General features: G+C 37.8%; 1 non-coding gene across 1 annotated transcript; it reads right to left on the bottom strand.

Annotated features, from left to right (window-relative positions):
- Nucleotides 1-3526: 3526 nt before the first annotated feature.
- On the bottom strand, nt 3527-3635 carry LOC112753131 (small nucleolar RNA R71). The gene has a single exon (XR_003177529.1). It is a non-coding gene; the product is annotated as a small nucleolar RNA R71 (small nucleolar RNA).
- Nucleotides 3636-8097: the final 4462 nt, after the last annotated feature.

The following is an 8097-nucleotide window of genomic DNA, read 5'->3' as shown; positions in this document are numbered from 1 at the left end:
ATTTCTGCACTATCTGCACTTAGTTACTCATTTTCTGTAAACCTAAGTTACTAGTTTAGTATAAATAGCACTTTTTACTATTGTATTCACATCTTTTGATAGACTTTTGTCATCTTTACAAACTTTTGAGACTATACTTGGAGACCATTGTTCACGTTTGGAGGCTGGCCTTACGGCCATGCCTAAACCTCTTTCACTTATGTATTTTCTATGGTGGAGTTTCTAAACCACATAGATTAAGGTGTGGAGCTCTGCTGTTCTTCATGAATTAATGCAATTACTACTGTTTTCTATTCAATCACGCTTGATTCTATTCTAAGATACTCACTCGTACCTCAATCTGGAGAATGATATAATCCATGACACTCATCATTATTCTCAAACCTATGAACGCGTGCCTGACAACCACTTCCGTTCTATCTGAGCTCAACGTAGTCATTGGGTGACAGCTTGAGTGCGTATCTCTTGGATCTCTAATACACGGATTGAGTCCGTGAGATTAGAATCTTCGTGGTAGAGGCTAGAACCATTGGCAGCCATTCCTGAGATCGGAAAGTCTAAACCTTGTCTGTGGTATTCCGAGTAGGATCTGGAAAGGGATGACTGTGACGAGCTTCAAACTTGCGAATGCTGGGTGCAGTGACAATGTGCAAAAGGACAAGGGTCTTATTTCGACGCTAGCAAGAACCGACAGCTGATTAGCCGTGCGGTAGCCGTACTTGGTATTTTTCATCCGAGATGAGATATCCGACAGTTGATTAGCCGTGCAGAGATCGTACCTGGTATTTTTCATCCGAGAGGATCATACAGCTTGCCATGGAAGGGAGCACGCATGATTGGAAGAAGACAATAGGAAAGCAGAGGTTCAGAAGCAACAAAGCATCTCCAAATGCTTATTTGAAATTCCCACCAATGAATCACATAAGTACCTCTATCTTATTTTATGTTTTATTTATCTTTTAATTACCAAAACCTCATAACCATTTGAATCTACCTGACTAAGATTTACAAGATGACCATAGCTTGCTTCAAGCCGACAATCTCCGTCGGATCGACCCTTACTCACGTAAGGTTTATTACTTGGACGACCCAGTGCACTTGCTGGTTAGTTGTGCAAAGTTGTGAAAAGTGTGAATCACAATTTCGTGCACCAAGTTTTTGGCGCCGTTGACGGTTCATCTTGTTGCTTAGATTAGGTAATTTTATTTTATGTTTAAGATTTTTATTTTTATTTTTGAAAAATTCAAAGAAAAAAAATTTTCTTCAGAATTTTTAAGAATGAATTCTAGAGTTTTATGAGATATGTTGAAGCCAAGTTGGCTGTTAAGCCATGTCTAATCTTTTGGACTGAGGTTTCCACTTATCTTTGCAGGAGCCTTTTGGTTCCCATCAATTTGGCTGTTGTATGTAATGCTCTGCTAAAGCTTGGCTGGCCATTTAGCCATGTCTAATTCTTTTGGACCGGAGCTTTAGACTAATATTGCACGATTCCTGGAATTCTTATTAAAAATTTGAATTTCTTTATTTTCTATTTCCAAAGTATTTTAGAAAAAAAAATACAAAAAAAATTTAATAAAATCATAAAACCAAAAATTTGTGTTTCTTGTTTGAGTCTTGTGTCAAATTTTAAGTTTGGTGTCAATTGCATGTTTTTAATTTTTCTTAAATTTTAGAAAATATATGCATTGTGTTCTTCTTTGATGTTCAAGTTGTTCTTGATGATTTTCCTTGGTTGATCTTTAATTTTTCTTGTTTTGTGTCTTTTCTTGTTTTTCATATGCATTTTCAAATTGTTAGTGTCCCTAGTACAAAAATTTTTAAGTTTGGTGTCTTGCATGTGTCTCTTTTCTTAAAACTTTTCAAAAATATGTTATTGATGTTTATCATGATCTTTAAAGTGTTCTTGGTGTTCATCTTGACACTCAAAGTGTTCTTGCATGCATTATTTGTTTTGATCTTAAATTTTTATGTCATGTGTCATTTTGTTGTTTTCTCTCTCCTCATTAAAAATTCAAAAATAAAAAAATATCTTTCCCTTATTTTACTCATAAATTTCGAAATTTTGTATTGACTTAGTCAAAAATTTTTAAAATTTAGTTGTTTCTTGTCAGTCAAGTCAAAATTTCAATTTAAAAATTCTATCTTTTCAAATCTTATTCAAAAATCAAATCTTTTTCATTTTTCTTTCATGTTTTTCAAAAATCCATCAAAATTAATTTTCAAAATATTTTTCTTAATTTTAATTCATAATTTTCGAAATTATTGCTAACATTTAATATTTTGATTCAAAAATTTCAAGTTGTTACTTTCCTGTTAAGAAAGGTTCAATCTTTAAATTCTAGAATCATATCTTTTAGTTTCTTGTTAGTCAAATAATCAACTTTAATTTTCAAAATCAAATCTTTTTAATTTCCTTTTCAAATATTTTTCAAAATAAATTTCAATCATATCTTTTTCAAAATTTAATTTCAAAATCTTTTTCTAACATCTTATCTTTTCAAAATTTATTTTCAAATCTTTTTCAATTAACTACTTGACTTTTTGTTTAATTTTAAAAGTTTACTATTTCTTATCTTTTTCAAAATCACCTAACTACTTTTCTCTCTCTAATTTTCGAAATCCACTACCTACTTTTTCAAAATTCTTTTTAATTAACTAATTGTTTTAAATTCTAATTTTATTTTATTTCTTTTAATATTTTTGAATTCTAACTAATAATTAAAATAAAAACAAAAATATTTTTATTTTCTTTTAAATTAATATTCGAATACTCTCTCCCTCTCATCTCTTTCTATTTATTTATTTAATTACTAACACTTCTTTTCTTCTTAAAATTCGAACCCTCTTGCTCTCTCTGTGTTCGAATTCTCTTAATTCTCTCTCTACCTCATTCTTCTATTCTTCTCTTCTTCTACTCATATAAAGGAATCTCTATACTGTGACATAGAGGATTCCTCTTCTTTTCTGTTCTCTTCTTTTTTATATGAGCAGGAACAAGGATAAGAACATTCTTGTTGAAGCTGGTCCTGAACCTGAAAGGACTCTGAAGAGGAAGCTAAGAGAAGCTAAAGCACAACACTCTGGAGAGGACCTAACAAAAATTTTTGAAAAAGAAGTAGAGATGGCAGCCAAAAATAATAACAATGGTGGAGATGCAAGGAAGGTGTTTGGTGACTTTACTGCACCAACTTCTGACTTCTATGGAAGCAGTATCTCAATTCCTGCAATTGGAGCAACCAACTTTGAGCTTAAGCCTCAATTAGTTTCTCTAATGAAGCAGAATTGCAAGTTTCATGGACTTCCATTGGAAGATCCTCATCAGTTCTTAGCTGAATTCTTCCAAATCTGTGACACTGTTAAGACCAATGGGGTTAATCTTGAGGTTTACAGACTTATGCTTTTCCCCTTTGCTGTAAGAGACAGAGCTAGGATATGGTTGGACTCACAACCTAAAGAAATCCTGAACTCTTGGGAAAAGTTGGTCAATGCTTTCTTGGCCAAATTCTTTCCACCTCAAAAGTTGAGCAAGCTCAGAGTGGAAGTCTAAACCTTCAGACAGAAGGAGGGTGAATCCCTCTATGTAGCTTGGGAAAGATACAAGCAATTGATCAGAAGGTGTCCTTCTAACATGCTTTCAGAATGGAGCATCTTATGTATATTCTATGATGGTCTGTCTAAATTGTCCAAGATGTCATTGGATCACTCTGCTGGTGGATCTCTTCATCTAAAGAAGACGCCTACAGAAGCCCAGGAAATCATTGAGATGGTTGCAAATAACCAGTTCATGTACACTTCTGAAAGAAATCCTATGAATAATGGGATGACTCAGAAGAAATGAGTTCTTGAGTTTGATACTCTGAATGCAATATTGGCTCAGAATAAAATATTAACTCAGCAAGTCAATATGATTTCTCAGAATCTGACTGGAATGCAAGCTGCATCCGGTAATACTAAAGAAGCCTCCTCTGAAGGAGAAGCTTATGACCCTGAGAATCCTGCAATGGAAGAAGTGAATTACATGGGAGAATCCTATGGAAACACTTAGAATCCTTCATGGAGGAATCATCCTAATTTCTCATGGAAGGATCAACAGAAGCCTAATCAAGGCTTCAATAATAATAATGATGGGAGAAATAGGTTTGGCAATAGCAAGCCTTTTCCATCATCTTCTCAGCAACAGATAGTGAATTCTAAGCGGAGCCTCCCTGACTTAGCAACCATAGTCTCTGATCTATCTAAGACCACTCTCAGTTTCATGACTGAAACAAGGTCTTCCATCAGAAATTTGGAGGCACAAGTGGGTTAGCTGAGTAAAAGAGTTACTGAAATCTCTCCTAGTACTCTCCCAAGCAATACAGAAGAGAATCCAAAGAGAGAGTGTAAGGCCATCAATATACCCAACATGGCCAAAACTATAGAAGAGGAAGAGGTAGTGATTTTCAGTGAGGAAGACCTCAATGGACGTCCACTGACCACTAAGGAGTTCCCTATTGAGGAACCAAAGGAATCTGAGGCTCATACAGATACCATAGAGATTCCACTGAACTTACTGTTGCCATTCATGGGCTCTGATGAGTATTCTTCCTCTGAAGAAGATGAAGATATTGTTGAAGAGTAAGTTGCTCAGTATCTAGGAGCAATCATGAAGCTGAATGCCAAGTTATTTGGTAATGAGACCTGGGAGGATGAACCTCCATTGCTCATCAATGAACTAAATGCCTTGGTTCAACAGAAATTACCTCAAAAGAAACCGGATCCCGGAAAGTTCTTAATACCCTGTATCATAGGCACCATAACCTTTGAGAAGGCTCTGTGTGACCTGGGGTCAGGAATAAACCTCATGCCACTCTCTGTACTGAAGAAACTAGGGATCTTTGAGGTACAAGCTGCTAAATTCTCGCTAGAATTGGTAGTCAAATCAAGGAAACAGGCTTATAGAGTTGTAGAGGATGTCTTAGTGAAGGTTGAAGGCGTTTACATTCCTGCTAATTTCATAATCCTAGACACTGGGAAGGATGAAAATAAATCCATCATCCTTAGAAGACCCTTCCAAGCCACAGCAAGAGCTGTGATTGATGTGGACAGAGGAGAGTTAGTCCTTCAATTGAATGAGGACTACCTTGCGTTTAAGGCTCAAGGATCTTCTTTTGTAACCATAGAGAAGAAGCATGAAAAGCTTCTCTCAATAAAGAGTCAAACAGAGCCCCCACACTTAACTTCTAAGTTTGGTGTTGGGAGGCCACCATTAAGCTCTGAGTCTCTGTGAAGCTCTCTAAGAGCTCACTGTTAAGCTATTGGTATTAAAGAAGCACTTATTGGGAGGCAACCCAATGTTATTATATTTATTTATATTCCATTGTCATTTTATGTTTTCTTTAGGTTGATGATCATGTGAAGTCATAAAAAACAGCTGTAGAATTAAAGCAAAATAAAAAATAGCATAAAAAACAGCACACCCTGAAGGACAGGTAAGGATAGCAGAATGGGCGTTTAACGCCCAGTCTGGCAGCATTCTGGGTGTTAAACGCCAGAAATGGCAGGCAGGCTGGCGTTTAACGGCAAAAAAGGGTGTCTGGCATCAGGCTGGCGTTAAACGCCAGAAAGGGGCAGCAGACTAGTGTTTAACGCCAGGAAAGGTAGCAGAGCTGGCGTTAAACGCCAGAATTGGCACATAGAGGGCGTTTAAACGCCAGAATGGTGCAGGGAGTAGAATTCCTTAACACCTCAGGATCTGTGGACCCCACAGGATCCCATCTACCCTACCTCTTCTTCTCTCCTCTTCACACCTTTCCATAACACTCTTTCCCAAATACCCTTGACCAATCACATTAATACCTCTTCCCCAAACACCACTCACTTATCAAATCCTACCCTCTTGCCCACAACTTCTTCACCACTCACATCCATCCATCATAAAACTCCACCTACCTCACCATTCAAATTCAAACCATTTCCCTCCCAAACCCACCCGTTCATAACCGAATTCCCTCTCTCTCTTACCCTATCAATACCCCTTCTTACAACCTTCCATTTCACACCTCATACAGACTTACCCCCCTGGCCGAATCCACTTCTCCCCTCTATCTCCTCCATTTCTTCTTCTTCTACTCCTTTCTTTCTTCTTTTACTCGAGGACGAGCAAAACCTTTTAAGTTTGGTGTGGGAAAAAGCTCTGCTTTTTATTTTTCCATAACCATTAATGGTACCTAAGACCGGAGAAACCTCTAGAAAGAGGAAAGGGAAGACAATTGCTTCCACCTCCGAGTCATGGGAGATGGAGAGATTCATCTCAAAAAGAGTGAATATCCGGAGATCCGACGTGAGATTCGAAGAAGAGGGTGGGAAGCTCTCACCAACCCAATCCAACAAGTCAGAATCTTAATGGTTCAAGAGTTCTATGCCAATGCATGGATCACTAAGAACCATAATCAAAGTGTGAGGTAGGGTAGATCCTCACCCTTTCACTAGAAGGGTCAACTTTGATCAAAGGTTGGACCAAGTCCTCATAGACATCTGTGTGGAAGGAGCTCAATGGAAGAGAGACTCTAGAGGCAAGCCGGTTCAACTAAGAAGGCTTGACCTTAAACCCGTGGCTAGGGGATGGTTGGAGTTTATCCAACACTCTATCATTCCTACTAGTAACCGGTCTGAAGTTACAATAGACCGGGCTATCATGATCCATAGTATCATGAATGGAGAGGAAGTAGAAGTTCATAAAATCATACCTCTAGAACTCTACAAGGTGGCGGACAAGCCCTCTACTTTGGCAAGGTTAGCCTTCCCTCATCTCATCTGTAACCTATGCAATTTAGCTGGAATTGTCATAGAGGAAGACATCCTCATTGATGAGGACAAGCCCATCACTAAGAAGAGGATGGAGCAAACAAGAGAGCCCACTCATGGACCTCAACAAGAGCATGAAGAAATTCCTCATCAAGAAATCCCTGAGATGCCTTAAGGGATGGACTTTCCTCGACAACAAGCCCTGGAGAAGCCAACGTTTGCACCAACGTTTGCCTCAAACTTGAGGTCAAACGTTGGTTCAAAATTATACCCTGGAGAAGCCAAAGTTTGTGCCAACGATTGCCTCAAACTTGAGGTCAAACGTTGGTGCAACAATAAGTCCTGGAGAACCCAAAGTTTGCGCCAACGTTTGCCTCAAACTTGAGGTCAAACATTGGCTCAAAAACTAACCCTGGGGGAAGCAATGTTGGCTCACAAAGACATCAGGGGAGGCTTAACGTTTGTGCCAACGTTTGCCTCAAACTTGAGGTCAAACGTTGGCACAATTACTATACCAGGGGGACCTAAAGTTTGCGCCAACGTTTGCCTCAAACTTGAGGTCAAACGTTGGCTGCAACATGGCCTTGGAGGGAGCACATTTGAGCTCACGTTTGACCTCAAACGTGAGTGACAGAAAGAGCACTGTTCTACATAAGGCTAACACTCCAATGTTTGATTTAAAGTTTGCCTCAAACTTTGACTCAAACTTAAAGGCTCCAAAGTCCAAATTGCAAACTGATTTCTTTTCAAGTCCAAGAGCAATCAACTAAGGCTATCTTCAATCCAATTCCATCAAGGCCAAGGCCCAAATTCAAGTCTTAATGATCAAAAGAAGGAAGTGTATAAATAGAAGTTAGTTTGATTTAGAATAGGACGGCAACTTTTACTTTGAACATTTGTAACTCTTTTAGAATTTTTACTTTCTGTAACTTTGATTTTGGATCTTGGAGGAGAATTGAATTCTCTTCCTCTCTGGCTTTCCTGTTTTCATTTTCTGCAAAGCTTTACTTGAGTCTTGGGTGTTGAGAATTGAGGAAATTCTGTCTGAATCTCACCTTGAGATCTCTCTCTGTTTTCATTTCACTGCATCATTGGAGAAATTGAGATTTGGATTTATTTCTTCTACTGTTTGATTTTAAATTTACTTGCAATTGATTTCTGAATTGGATCAAGGAAGGTAGTGAGATCTAGATTTAGTTTTCTAGTCTCTTGACCCCTGAGATCTGGAATTTCCTTTCTGTTTATCTGTTGAGGCTTCTTCAAGCCAAATTACTTTTTCTGTTTGAGATTTACTTCAGTTTAATTCATCCTTTA

This window comes from Arachis hypogaea, chromosome 15 (genome assembly GCF_003086295.3).
Source record: "Arachis hypogaea cultivar Tifrunner chromosome 15, arahy.Tifrunner.gnm2.J5K5, whole genome shotgun sequence".
Taxonomy (NCBI): Eukaryota; Viridiplantae; Streptophyta; class Magnoliopsida; order Fabales; family Fabaceae; genus Arachis; species Arachis hypogaea.
This window is presented reverse-complemented; position numbering and strand designations above follow the sequence as displayed.